We start from the raw sequence: 15,655 nt of genomic DNA on the forward strand, positions 1-15,655 counted from the left end.
TAACTTATCATCTAGCAAACTCTGTATAAATGTATGATTTTACTTTGGTAGATAATACTAGAGAAGGCAGCTGCGCTTCGCCGAAGCTTGATTGCTCTCTTTTTTTCTAGCTCACTAAAACATCATTACATTGTGTTCGCAAAGTATAATAAAGGTATCCTTCCACTATTTCTCTATCTTTCATTGATGAAAAGAATATGTATGCATATATGAATTGATTGTGATGATTACGGTATGGTGAGTTGCATATTTCAAATCATTCATATTTTGTATTATCAATTGCATATATTTCTTTTGATTATTTTTAATATTTTAATCTTATCTTGTTTTGTCTTCACCAGATCCACGAATATGGCAACAAAACTCACTTTAAAGATTATCGCTTAAGATCTTATCAAATGGTTATCATCAAGATTTTATGTGTTTTGAAGCGTTGTTATATTTTACCCTATTGTTTGTTTTCGTAATGTCGAAGATAACTTTTGCTCGTCTGTGATTTATTTGATTAAATTTGAAATTAGGAAGACAAAAAAAATTTCTTTTTGAAGAAGGTATGCCTATTAGTCATTATAGCTTATTTTGAATTAGTTTTTTTTTTTTTGTATTGATATCAAATGAACTATTATTTATTTTGACTTGATATTATATTTACTTTCAAGCAAGTACCATAAGAAATCAATAATTTTTTTTTTTAAAAAAAATCATTATTATAATTTGAATGTTGATTTTATTTTTATTGAAAGAGTCTTAAATATAAATTCCTTTTATCAATGGTTGTACTAAAATTGCATGCTTATAAATTAATTTTTTTCAGATCTACATAAAAAATTGATATTGTTTTTAACAAATGCCAATATCATTAATCGCGTCCGGAACATAGATCAAATAGTTGAAAAATATATTTAGTGAGTAGATTATATTATAAGATTTTGGTTATAAATCTCTTTACGTGTTTGTTTTTCAATCTTCTCATCTTTATTTTGTGACAGTTGGATCAAAAACAATGTATGTTTTTCCTATTCAATCCATTGCAGCCACCACTACTCAATACGAAGCGTTTGATGGGAAATCTTGCCATCAGGTAGATTTCTGAGCTTCTATGCATGTTTGTTATATTTTTTATTTAGCTCACTGTATTATTGATAAATACCACTAGATGATAAAATATTATTGTACATCAATTACGCATTTTTAATTTTTATACTTATTGATTTATTTAAAATATTATATAGTTTTTAAACATGGATATTCTCTCATTTTAAATATATGTAGCAATGATATGTAGTTACATTCAATTATTTAAATTTCTCAAATTATAATCACTGTTGATTGTTGATGTGTTAATATAGTGTCAGTGTCTGATGTTTGTGTTGATGCGTGGTAGGTTTTGGTTGTAAAGCAATTACCAATATGATATCATTTCTTAATAATTCCTAATGGCTTGTGTGTGTTAAAAGGAAACATCAATTTTCAAAACTTGTGTGCGCATGATGTTGCTGAAACAAGAATTGTCCGAAATTCAACTATTTTATGAGCTTGATTATGAAGCTTGATTAATGGGCTGATATAAGTCTTTAAGTATTGTGTGCATTGAGCATGTTGTTAGCTCAAGGTCATGTTGTGAATGCATACCCTTTTTTGAAGCCACAAATTAATGAGGAAAGTAAAAATAAAATGAAACATCATTTGATGGGTGGAAGGATAATGATGCCACACCATTGTAACCCTTTACATTAACTAAAAAATATTCAAGAACCATTACATTGTGGTAGAAATAGGCCTAGTTCTCCAAACTTAATCTTCTATTATTTGTCCCCTTTGTGTGTTTAATAATCTATTTTCTCTACATATCACTTCACCATTCCATCAAAACAATATGACCGAAAAACCACAGTGACAACGACAAGTATGAGGACGATGGAGACATCGACGAGAAAGATGATGGTGTTGACGACGGCAAGGATCATGGATTAATCCCAAATCGTCTTAAAAAAAGTGATTAATACCGAACTCAATCTAAGATCTTGAATGCATGTATGATGATATCGTCAACTAGTGGATCCTAACAACTTTTTGAGCCATAACGATCATGTTTATTATCATCATGTTAAAGGTGAAGCTATGGATGATGATATTTACGATGAAGCTTCATCATAAACATCATCATCCATATCTTCATCTTTAACATGATAATAATAATCACGATTATCATGGCTAAAAATGTTCTTAGGATCCACTAGTTCACGATAATCAGCATGCATGCATTCGAGGTTGTAGATTGCGTTACGTATTAATCCTTTTTATTGAGAAATATTTGGGATTAATCTTTGATCATCGTCATTGTCACCACCATCATCTTCCTCGTCGATGTCTCCATCGTCCTCGTACTTCTCGTGCTCGCTGTCGTTGTTTCCATCATGACACACTTGTACATGATGAAGATAATTGGCAATATAAGTAGGTCAAACACAACATATCTTTATATTTTTATGTGACCAAATTTCTCTTGCACTCCGAATTTAATGCTTTCCAATCTCTAGTAAAAATCAAAAAAATTGATCCATTTATAATTCTCCGTCAGTTGAATTAGTGGATCATCCAATTTCTTCTCGAGACATTTTACTTTTTTTCATCATGTGGGAATTGGAATTAATTCTCGTTTATCTACTTTCAGCCATGTGGGGGGAAAGAAACGTTTGTATTCAGCTACAAAGTTTATTTTGTACACTGCAAGAGGTTCTGTTTTTACGATCTTGAATGCATGTAGGCTGATATCGTGAACTAGTGGATCCTAACAACTTTTTGAGCCATAACGATCATGTTTATTATCATCATAAACATCATCTTCCATATCTTCATCTTTAACATGATGATAATAATCATGATTATCAGGGCTAAAAATGTTCTTAGGATCTAGTAGTTCACGATAATCAGTATGCATGCATTCGAGATTGTAGATTGCATTAGGTATTAATCCCTTTTTTTGAGAAAGATTTGGGATTAATCTTTGATCATCGTCATTGTCACCACCATCATCTTCCTCGTCGATGTCTCTATCGTCCTCGTACTTGTCGTGGTCGCTGTTGTAACGCCCTAATCGTTGTGTTATTTATTTTTGATTTATGTGGAGTCTAATATATGATTTTCGGTGATTTATGTGGTGTGTTTATTTTATTATATAGTTTATTTTAATAATAATTAGAATAAGTGAGAAATAATAATTATTTTGGAGTTTGGGGAGTTATTTAATATTTAATAGAATTAAAGGGAGTTAAATGATAATTAAAGGGAGTTAAGTAATGGGAAGTTAGGAAAAGAGAGTCAGAACTGTTTTACGTGAAACCAAGCTTTGGGAGAGAAAACCAGGAACAAGGGAGAAGAACCAAGAGAATCCATTTGCTGTGCATTTTTCATTCTGAATTAAGGTAAGGGTGAGGTTTACTTCAATAGTGTAGTTATTAATTTCTGATTTTGAGTTTAACAGGTTTTGGTGAGAATTGAGGAATTGGGTATAAGATGAATTAATGGTTTTTGGGGTAGATATTGTTGTTTTGATGTTAGAATTAGGTTCTGGTTGCATAGAACACTTCATTGCTTATCTGTAAACTAATTTGGGGAGTGATTTGAAGAAAAATGAGATTTTGGGGAAAAACCTGTTTTCTGCCCGTACAGAAGTTCATCGCTCGCCTCGCGAGTAGCCGTGCTCGCCATGGCGAGTGAGCAACTTCATAGCTCGCCTCGCGAGCAGACCAACTAGCCATGGCGAGTAACCCAGATCAAAACTGGATTTTCAAATTGTTGTTATAAGATGTTTTGGGGATAGTTTAATGTACCTAAATGATTTTAATGATGACAGGAGCAAGTTTTAGGTTAAAAAGATGAATAGGGAGCTTAGAATTGAGGTTTGAGCGAGAAAAATGTCAAAACTCCCAAGAGCACCTACTTTTCACTCGCCTTGAACTCGCCGTGGCGAGTAACCTGTTTTGTGAACTCGCCATAGCGAGCAGAAGTGCTCGCGAGGCGAGCTACCCAGTTTTGAGTGCTGATTGTTATTGTATGAATGGTGATGATTGATGTTGTTGTTTTGAGCATAGTATATTTAATTATGCATTATTCTGGATTGTTGGACCATTGTTTGATGTTGTTGCTGATGGCTGAAATGTATGCTATAATTATTGAATCATACATGATGTATAAGTTGGAGTCATATGAAGAATGTATGCATGGTCTAGTTGTATGTAGATATACACGAGTGGGTCCATTGCATATCCATAAACAGCGGAGAGGACTCATGTCCTGGAGCACTAGTTGTTCACAGCGGTGAGGGCTTCGGTCCTGATGAATGCTTTAACCATTCAAAAGTGGTGAGTGATGAGTCATTTATATACTATTTTAATATGCTTTTTAGTTTAGTTTTATTTAGATTTTATATAATTTTATATTAGTATTATTTCCTTTTTAGGATAGTTTACTTTAAATTGCAATTTATTATATTTCAGGGAAGAATATTGGATGAATTGAGTCTTGGAGCAAAAGAAAGGGATTTGGAGCAGATTGGACACGAAAATATGAAGATTGAGAGACAAAATATGTCTCCCACAAGTCAGAAGCCTGGCACGGCCCGTGCTAGCCTTGGCACGGCCGTGCCACCCTCCAGAATACTTTTTGCTGCTTTTGCTTGGACTCTAAGCTATTCTATTTTGGCGCACAATCTACCGTGGAATATTCTTGGAATATACTTGCTTAGATTTTAAGTCAATTGTGTACTATAAATAGAGTAGCTAGCCATCACAAATATTCATCTTTTCTTGGAATACAATATGTGACAATTGTCTTTCTAATAAAAGTTCATTTTACTTTATTGTTATTTACTTTTATGCTTTCTCTCTTCTTCCCCTTGTCTACGATGAACGTCAATGAGTAGACTTCTCTTGTCTTGGGATTGTTGGATAAGTCTAATGACATAATCCTAATCAAACCAACCCCTAAGCCTTAATCTTATGTAACCCTAGTTTCTTATCTGAATTCACCGTCTTAACATGGATTAACCATTATCAAACTGTGGAAACGAAAGTGGAGGGTTTGATAATTTTTCGTCCATTATTCCAAATATCAATTCATAAAACGAAAGTGGAGTTTTGATATTCGAACAAGTGAATTCAGACAAGGATTGCAAAGTCAGCGAAATAGGCTTTGCAATCTTTGAGACATATAGTTTCGATCTTCAAGGGAACTAATAACAATCAAGTCAGCGAAATAGGCTTGGTTGTTAGAGGAACCAAAATCCAATAGTAATCAAGTCAGCGAAATAGGCTTGGTTGCTAGAGGAACAAAAGAGAAACTGTCTTGAGAAATTAGGTCTAACATAACATTATAAGTTTAATAGTTTGGTTTGAGAAGGACTTGTCGTTAGGATGAACCAATAATCCCAAGGCTTTTATCTTTTATTATTATTTTCTTTTAAATATATAAAAAAATACAACTTTCTACTTTCTATACTTTAATTCTAATCATTGTTAAAAGATAATTGAATTCATAACTCCCTGTCGGAACGATACTCATATTTTACTACTTCGGTAAGACCGTGCACTTGCGGTTTTATCCCATCAAGTTTTTGGCGCCGCTGCCGGGGAGTTATTGTAATTTGATTAACTTTTCAATAGTGTTTAGTCTTAAAAAAAAAAAAAAAAAAATTTATATAAGTAAATAAAATATATTTATATATAAAAATTAAAAATAATATTTTATTTCTTTTTCTTATCTTTTTATTTTATATATATATATATATATATATATATATATTTTCTTTCCTTTTCTTATCTCTTTATTTTTTTTATTTATATATATATATATATATATAATATCTCTCCCTCCCTTTCTCCTTATTTTATTTTTTTTTATTTTTTATTTTTTTATTATTTTTTATTTTCTATCTTTAACTGTTTTGATTTCAGGCAAGGCTGGAAGAAGATAATAACGATATGGATGAGAAACGTGCTCTCAAAGAGTATGCAATCACATCTTCAGATGAGCCATACGATGCTATTGTGTACCCAACGGTTGAGGATATTAAATTTGAAATAAAGCCTGCACTTATTTACCTGGTGCAGCAAAATCAATTTTTCGGATCATCCACTGAGGATCCGAATTTTCATATTTCAACTTTTCTAAGACTCAGTGGAACTTTGAAGGTAAACCAAGAGGCCGTAAGGCTGCACCTCTTTCCTTTCTCTTTGAGGGATAGAGCTAGTGCTTGGTTTCATTCACTGCAAATTGGTTCTATCACTTCATGGAACCAAATGAGGAAGGCATTTCTTTCCCAATTCTTTCCCCATAGTAAAACTGCTCAATTGAGAAGTCAAATCACACAATTCACTCAAAAAGATGGTGAATCTCTTTACGATGCGTGGGAGCGTTTCAAAAAAATGCTTAGGCTTTGCCCCCATCATGGTTTTGAGAATTGGCTTATTATCCACACTTTTTATAATGGTCTTTTGTTTTCCACAAAAATGAATGTTGATGCAGCTGCAGGTGGAGCTTTGATGAATAAAACTTACACAGGAGCCTATGATTTGATCGAGAACATGGCATACAACCACTATCAGTGGACAAGTGAGAGAGTTATCACTGAAGGGACTCCTCCACCCTCTAAAAAAGAGGAAGGTATGTGCCAGGTTTCTACCCTTGATCATCTATCTGCTAAGGTGGACACACTTCTTCAAAAATTTGATAAATTAACTGTTAGTGTCGTCACACCTGCTCTTGTCTCACCACCTTGTGAATTTTGTGGAATATTTGACCATACTGATGTTGAATGCCAACTAGGTAGTGTTGCTAAAAGTCCCGAGCAAAAATTTTATACCTTTGGACAACAAACAACACCACCCATTTGTGCAAACAACGAAAGAGTCCCTCAGAAATCCAGCTTGGAAATTTTACTAGAAAAACATGCTATGGAGCAATCCAAGCAATTTCAAGAACTTAAAAATGAAACTAGATCTTTGAATGACTCTTTTGTCAAGCTTACATCTAAAGTGGACTCCATTGCTACTCACACTAGAATGCTAGAAACTCAAATCTCTCAAGTAGCCCAAAAAGTAGCTACTTCCTCTCAAACCCCCGATGTCTTTCACAGTCAAACTGAAGCCAACCCCAAAGGCCTTATAAATGCTATTCAACTTAGGGACGGTAATCAGTTAGAGGACCCCATTATGAAAACTAAGACAATTGAGAGTGAGATAGAGAGTGAAAAGCAACAAGGTGAGAAAGTCAAAGGAGAGAGTGATAAGCCAATCGTTTCACCACCTTATAAACTCAAAATCCATGTCCCACAAAGACTTGCTAAGCCTAACCTCATAGTGATTGAGAGTTTTTCCACCCCTTGTGTGATTGAGAGTGAAACCATTGAAAAAGCTATGTGTGATTTGGGAGAGAATCTCAGGTTGATGCCACTATCCCTTTGGGAAAGATTGGGTATTGGGTAGAGAATCCTTCTAATCGTCAAGCTAATGACTCTAAAAGAGCGCTTCGTGGGAGGCAACCCACGAGTTTAATTGCTTTCATTTTGTTTGTTTTGTGTTGTTTTAATTTATTTTGTAGGTATTTGTCCAAATATGATGCAAAAAAATGAAGAAAATTGAGCCTTGCACGTCCAGAAGCTTGGCACGGCCAGTGCCAATGTTGGCACGGCCGTGCCTGTGACCTAGCCAACATCCACCAACTTCCAGAGAGTTGGCACGGCCCGTGCCTGTGTTGTTACGGCCGTGCCATGGTCCCAGACCCTCTTTTACCATTTTTTTTCACTTTTCTTCTTCTTCCTTCATTCTCAAACACAAACTTCCCTCATCCTTCAACTTCCCTCTCTAAACCTCCATAACATCAATATTTAAACCTCCATATCTATCTCCATTCATCATTCCAAACATTTACCACCAATCAAAACCAACATTCATCCATTCAAACACCAAATTCTACACCATTTAACCCTAACCCAAAAACCAAAAAAAAAAATAAAAAATATTCTTCACCAATCTCCATCATTCAACTCATCAACCTCACTTAAACCCCAACCCATCACTAAACCAACCTTTCCAACCCAAAACCTTACCAAACCCTAACCTTCCCTAAAACCCAAACAAAGTTAACTAGGTCAATGGCATCAAAAAGGCAAGGAGATTGAAAGCTCTAGAAGTGGTGCAAAGAAAGAGAAAGCAACATCCAAGAACCATGGCATCCATTTTAAAGATGACAAGCAAAGGAGTAGGTCTAAAGCTCTTATCTCTCAATCTATTTATGCTTGTCGATACACTGATAATAATGTCATGGATAGACTAGGAAAGAGGTAGGGACTGATGAGGAATGATGAGCTATTTATGAGACATGCTTTATAACCACCATGTTAACATTTGCTATTACTTGCTTGATTATCTTGTTTCAATTGATAGAAAGAAAACCGGATGATAAGGGTAATATAATGGTAGATGGAATCATCACTTTTATTGCTAAGAAGTTTGGGGTGAGTGTGAATCAAGGGATCAAGAGGATAGATGAGAACTATTATCTAAACTTTTATACTACTTTTTCATTCCTTAAAACCCATGACCCTACTCACAATTACCAATATGAATGGAGAATCATTAGAGCTAATTGTTTGATTATTCTACCTAATTCGGACATTACTAATCCGGAGGTGGTGGAAAATTTGCTTTATGTTGGTACTAACCCACAGGTATAAGATGATGGTGATGATGATGGTGGTGATGAAGAGGAGGTAGGTGTACAACACCATGAACAAGAAGCCGGTGGAAACTATAATGATGAACGGTGGGCATTGATGCAAACCAAAGTTCAAAGAACATGCACCGAGCAACAAAGACAAGGTGTTGAAATGATCGGGCTAAGAAATGATGTCCTAAGGGGCAATCAAATAAATGAATAAAACAATCCAATGTTCCGATACATGATGCAACATCTTCACCTCCAAGGTCTACCTTATGGACTTCAATAAAATTGTGAGCTCTCCTCTTCCTTTACTCTTCTCTACTTCTCTTCTTTCTTCACCCTCTTCTTTTTTTTTCTTCTTCTTCTTTTAAATCATTGAGGACAATGCTTCTCCTAAGTGTGGGGGGAGCCTAATAAAGTGTCTTTAGTCGTAGTGTTTCCAAACTCCCTTGAACTTTATTCTTTTATTCTGTTTTATTGTGAAAGGCATGGTTAAGTAGCTTGTTTTATTGAAAAATATCATGACATAAATTTTTTATTGTCTCCTCTTAATTGGTTATTTCTTGTACATGAAAGTGAACTCTTGTATTTTAAGTTTTCTTGATATACCCACATCTTGCTTCAAAGTGAATACAATTCTCCAATGAGAAAAACACAAGTTGCTTCCCTTGAGTAAGTGTATGAATAGGTATTTTAAGAAAATACGTTTTAATTTTAGTGGTACGTTGACCTTTAAAAACTCTCAAAGTAAAAGTAGTATAAGTTAGTATAAAGGAGTTTATAAAAAGCCAAAATAATTCAAGGTTGCATTATTGAATCTAGATTGGGGAAGGAGGTAGGCCCTCCGACTTCCTACGTGAAGGTAATGTTATCTTGAAAAACTTTAAAAAGCATCATTGAATCTAGATTGGGGAAGGGGGTAGGCCCTCCGACTTCCTACGTGAAGATGATGTTTTAAGAGGCACCACTGAATCTAGATTGGGGAAGGGGGTAGGCCCTCCGACTTCCTACGTGAAGGTGTTGTTTCTTAAATAAAGTATGTTGAAATTCCAAAAATGTGCAAATGGCAAAGATCAAAAAGATTGGAAATACTCCCATCTCTCTTATATGAAATGAAGAAAGAGTTTTTCTTGGTTGGTTTAGTACTAGGATTAGAACATGTTTCCTCATAATATCTATTTTATACAGGAGCAAGAAAAGGGTTGGACTACACACACACACTCACTTGAAACTCGATTGTTGGGTTGAATAAGTTTTACAAGAAATGCTTGAGTTTGTGATTAGTGTACGCTTGAAATTGAAGCCCTTGAGGAGACACGTGTTTAATTAAATTGTCATATGATAATATTATTTTGTGCTACCATGTTTATGCCTTTTGCTTGAGGACAAGCAAAGATTCAAGTGTGGGGGAGTTTGATGAGTCATTTATATACTATTTTAATATGCTTTTTAGTTTAGTTTTATTTAGATTTTATATAATTTTATATTAGTATTATTTCCTTTTTAGGATAGTTTACTTTAAATTGCAATTTATTATATTTCAGGGAAGAATATTGGATGGATTGAGTCTTGGAGCAAAAGAAAGGGATTTGGAGCAGATTGGACACGAAAATATGAAGATTGAGAGACAAAATATGTCTCCCACAAGTCAGAAGCCTGGCACGGCCCATGCTAGCCTTGGCACGGCCGTGCCACCCTCCAGAATACTTTTTGCTGCTTTTGCTTGGACTCTAAGCTATTCTATTTTGGCGCACAATCTACCGTGGAATATTCTTCGAATATACTTGCTTAGATTTTAAGTCAATTGTGTACTATAAATAGAGTAGCTAGCCATCACAAATATTCATCTTTTCTTGGAATACAATATGTGACAATTGTCTTTCTAATAAAAGTTCATTTTACTTTATTGTTATTTACTTTTATGCTTTCTCTCTTCTTCCCCTTGTCTACGATGAACGTCAGTGAGTAGACTTCTCTTGTCTTGGGATTGTTGGATAAGTCTAATGACATAATCCTAATCAAACCAAGCCCTAAGCCTTAATCTTATGTAACCCTAGTTTCTTATCTGAATTCACCGTCTTAACATGGATTAACCATTATCAAACTGTGGAAACGAAATTGGAGGGTTTGATAATTGTTCGTCCATTATTCCAAATATCAATTCATAAAACAAAAGTGGAGTTTTGATATTCGAACAAGTGAATTCAGACAAGGATTGCAAAGTCAGCGAAATAGGCTTTGCAATCTTTGAGACATATAGTTTCGATCTTCAAGGGAACTAATAACAATCAAGTCAGCGAAATAGGCTTGGTTGTTAGAGGAACCAAAATCCAATAGTAATCAAGTCAGCGAAATAGGCTTGGTTGCTAGAGGAACAAAAGAGAAACTATCTTGAGAAATTAGGTCTAACATAACATTATAAGTTTAATAGTTTGGTTTGAGAAGGACTTGTCGTTAGGATGAACCAATAATCCCAAGGCTTTTATCTTTTATTATTATTTTCTTTTAAATATATAAAAAATACAACTTTCTACTTTCTATACTTTAATTCTAATCATTGTTAAAAGATAATTGAATTCATAACTCCCTGTCGTAACGATACTCATATTTTACTACTTCGGTAAGACCGTGCACTTGCGGTTTTATCCCATCAGTGAGGGCTTCGGTCCTGTTTGGTACCACATGCATAATTGCATATCTGAGGAGTCTTAGTGGTGTCGTCATGTCATGCATGAGTCTTGGTTGTTAGTCGTAGTTGACATGTTAATGATGATGATGTTGTTGATGGATATATATTTATATACATATTATGATGGATTGATTTGATGAGATTGTTGTTGTTGCTTGTGAGATATATATATTTATATTTATAAGATGATAAAATACAGGGTGTTAGATTCAATCGAAGATTTTAATATCTATATTTTATTGTTGTGAATCTCACCCCTTCTGCTTGAAAATGTTGCCCTTCCTATGGGTAACTTGCAGGTGATCCTGAGTAGTTGGTGGTGGCTCAAGTGTTGTGTCTAGGGCTCTGATACATTCGGGATGGGTTTTATTTGTCGTCTTTCATTCCTTATGTATCTCATTTTGGAACTTGTTGTTATGGCCCTATGATGGTTGATTTTGTTGTTGAGGCTTTATGCCAAGATATTGTTTTCGAGTTTTAACCAATTGTTGATGTTTGATAATAATCCGCTGCAAGTTAATGATGTTTTGAAAGTTGTTTAATTAAATAGTTTCATATGCTATTTAAGAAATTTTAAAATGTAGTGTAGCATGTCCGTTTGGTGCTTAACTCTGATGATTATGTTATATTTAATTACTTTTGAGTTTAATATCTGATATGTGGACCAATGGTCCACACGATATTAAATTACTTTTTTGAGAGGGAGGAGCCATTGCAGTAGCTTGCTACTCTGCTTCTCTTGTGTCGCTAATGCGTTGCACTATAGCATTAGTTTGGCGCACCCCACCTAAAAAAAAAAAAAATTACTTTTGAGTAACGGGGTGTTACAGCTGTCGTTGTTTCCATCATGACACACTTGTACATGATGAAGATGATTGACAATATAAGTAGGTCAAACACAACATATCTTTATATTTTTATGTGACCAAAGTGCTCTTGCACTCCGAATTTAATGCATTTGGTACATATTTCCTTGTGGCCCAAGACACTGTTTTACGACTTTTTGTGGAAGAAAGGCCGCATTTTTAGCCCAAAATCAGGTGGAAACTTTTCCAATAAATACGCCTTCCTCATTCTTTATTTCTCATTCGGAACTGGAGCAGTTCAAGATGAAGGCGGCCCCCAGGAGCTTTCAAGAGGAGTTTCTCTCTCCTCGCACCAAGTTTTTTTAGGGTAAGTTTTAATTATTTTGTAATTAGTTTTAGTTATCATGGGTAACTAAATATTTTTAGAATAAGGTTCTATGATGAGCCTCAATATTATTTGTTCGATAATTATTTTATTTAAAGTCGTTTATTTAGTTATTTTCTATTTGCTATTTAGTTTTACTGTAGTGTGTAAACTTTGTCTCCTCTTGAATGCAACCCTAGTTTAGGCCTCAGTGACATGACCTAATATTGATATTTATATCATGATATAAATTTGAATGTAATTAAATAGCATGGCTCTTTTATGTTGCGTATGAATTAAAGCTTACCATAGTAATTCTTTGTTAGTTGAATAATTGGCCATCTTTGTATGAAAAAAAGGGATAAAATGTTTTTCAAGATAAAAAGAATTAATAATTAATGTAGTATAACATTTTAATCAAAACATTGATCAAATGAATTAGGAAATAGAATTCCTCGTTTCTAAATATTACTCACGTTCCTAATTGATATTTTTTACCTATATTTTCTATACCTACGTGACACAATCTTATTGGATACATCACTTCATCTTCATTTCTATTGGCTATTACACGTCATCTTTATTCCTATTGGCTATGACACTTCATCTTCGTTCCTATTGGATATGACACTACATCTTATTGACCAATAGGAATGAAGATGAAGTAGTTTCAAAGCTAATCAGAGCCCCTAATCAGAATGTAAATAACAGACAGACACCCCTAATCAGAGCCCCAGTCTAAGATTTCAAAAGCAAAAGACGAGGTAGTCTAGTCTCTGGACTTCAATTACTGAAGAAAAGTTATGCAGTTTCTGATCATGTGAGCAAGATTCTAAGAAGCTTACCTGCTAGGTTAAGACCTAAAGTTATTGCTATTGAAGAATCTAAAGATTTAAACACTCTAATTGTTGAAGATCTTATAAGTTCTCTCAAGGTTCATGAGATTAGTCTTAACGAGCACGATTCAACTAAGAAGATAAAGTCTGTGGCACTAAAGTCGAAAGGGAAGCAGTCACAAACTCTCAAAGCAAACGAGTCTGAAGAAGAGTCCCCTGACGAAGATTCTGATGAAGACCATGCTGTTGTTAAGAAGATGGTTATGCTTTCCAACAAACTTCAGTATTTGGTTAAGAAGAACAAGGAGTTCTTAAGCATAAGTAGTGGTAGTGATTACAAAGGTTTAAGGAAAGAAGATCAGAAAGGTTGATTCAACTGTAAGAAGTCTAAACACTTCATTGCTGATTGTCCTATCTTCAGAAGGAAAAATCAAAGGAGAAGTCAAAGAAACCAACTTTTAAATCCAACAAGTTAAGAAAACAAATCAAGCAGAGTTTGATGGCCACCTGGGAAGATTTGGATAGTGAATTAGAGTCTGATAAGGATGAAGCTGGAAATGAAGCAAATGTAGGAGTTGGGTCAGTAGCTACAGTGACTTCAGAAGTTGAACCTGATACAGACTCTGAGGATGAAAATGAGGTATATTCTAAAATTCCCAGAGATGAACTTATTGATTCACTTAAAGAGCTTTTTACACACTTTGAACACAGAACCAATGAGTTAAGTGATTTAAAAGAAAAAATGTTGATTTAATGAAACAACAAGAAAAAACTCTATTGGATCTGAAAGCATCTAAGGAAGGACTTATAGGTTTTGACTTCATTTGTAGAACTTATGAAGACGAACACAAGTTTCTTTGTCAGAAGTTTCAAGAAAAGTGTGAAGGAAAACCTTTAAGTAAACATGAAATTGCTCTTGAAGATTTCATTATATCTGGCATTGATAGAAGCAAACTAGCTTCTATGATTTATAGCATTTATAAGAACAATGGTAAAGAGATTAGATTCTCAGAAGGGAAACCTAATGTAATCAGTCTTAAAGCATGTTGTGAATGCATTAAGGAATGATTGAAAACTTATTTTGTGCCTGAAGGTACTGAGTCTAATATAATGATCCATTTAGAACCTGAAGCTTCTAGCTCTAAGACTCTGAATATTTCAAAATCAAAGAACTTTAAGGCTAAGGTAATGACTAACTCTAAATCTAATACTCTAACGATTCAGATTCTGAAAAGATCAGAACCTAAATCACATGTTCTGAAGAACTCAGAGTCTGTAGTCTTAAACATTAGAGAAGCATTCACCAAAATGTTAGAATCCTCAATGGAAGAAGAACCAATGACACAGTGATTGTTGCGTTCTTCTTGAACAAGCGAATATACCTTGTTAATTGAAGGAAGAGGATCCATGAGTAAAACCTAAGTTTTCATAACTCCAAAATTCTCATTCAAGTCAGTGAGAAACTGAATGACCTGAACCTCTAAACGAAAATTATGAACCGATCTCATGGATTCACAACGACAAGGATGAGGATAAGTGCACATAGGTATTGGGCGATGAGAATTGAGTTCTTAACAAAGAGATTACATCTCAGTAAAGTAATCAAGCACATATTTTGTTCCTTGTTTCAAGTTGTTGAAGCAATTCTTACCCTATCAACATTAGAGAAGCAATTCTTACTCTATCAACATTAGAGAAACGTTCTTGAAGCTCAATCCAGACAACAATGGTGTATTCATGAAACACTACAGTCTGAGGAGAAACAGAATTCAAAATCCAAGAATGGATCAAATAGTTCCAACATTCCCATGGGCTACGATTCAAATCATCAGCAGGAGGGATTGGAATTGATCCATCAACAAAATCAAGTTTGTTCTTCGCTCCCAACTCACGCTTCATAGAACGATTTCATGCGAGGTAGTTGGAACCATCAAGAAGAGGCGTAACTAGCACAAAGTTAGGTCCTTCACTAGGATGCACGTAATAAGGAAAATCAGTGTCTGGTTGATGAACAACTGGTGGAGCTTGACGAGGAGGGATGATACACAAGATGCTAGAAAAGTATCATAAATGAAGAACATAGTGCGAAGAAAAACGCAAACAACGATGCGTGAAAAGATATAAAAAGAAGAGAAACAGTAAGATTCTTCACAAAATCAAGGAAAACGAGAAATATGAAGAAGCTTGAAGAACAAGCATCAATGGCAGAAGCTAACTGAATCGTAAGTAACTCCTCTCA

At 34.5% G+C, this 15,655-nt stretch overlaps 1 non-coding gene and 1 pseudogene across 1 annotated transcript; one reads left to right on the forward strand and one right to left on the reverse strand.

The window, feature by feature from the left end:
* Window positions 1-6,347: 6,347 nt before the first annotated feature.
* LOC120576254 (small nucleolar RNA R71) lies at window positions 6,348-6,454 on the reverse strand. The gene has a single exon (XR_005642331.1). It is a non-coding gene; the product is annotated as a small nucleolar RNA R71 (small nucleolar RNA).
* A 5,561-nt stretch (window positions 6,455-12,015) lies between these two features.
* LOC112416155 (uncharacterized) lies at window positions 12,016-12,197 on the forward strand (annotated as a pseudogene).
* The last annotated feature ends 3,458 nt before the right edge of the window (window positions 12,198-15,655 follow it).

This window comes from Medicago truncatula, chromosome 6 (assembly GCF_003473485.1).
Source record: "Medicago truncatula cultivar Jemalong A17 chromosome 6, MtrunA17r5.0-ANR, whole genome shotgun sequence".
Classification (NCBI taxonomy): Eukaryota; Viridiplantae; Streptophyta; class Magnoliopsida; order Fabales; family Fabaceae; genus Medicago; species Medicago truncatula.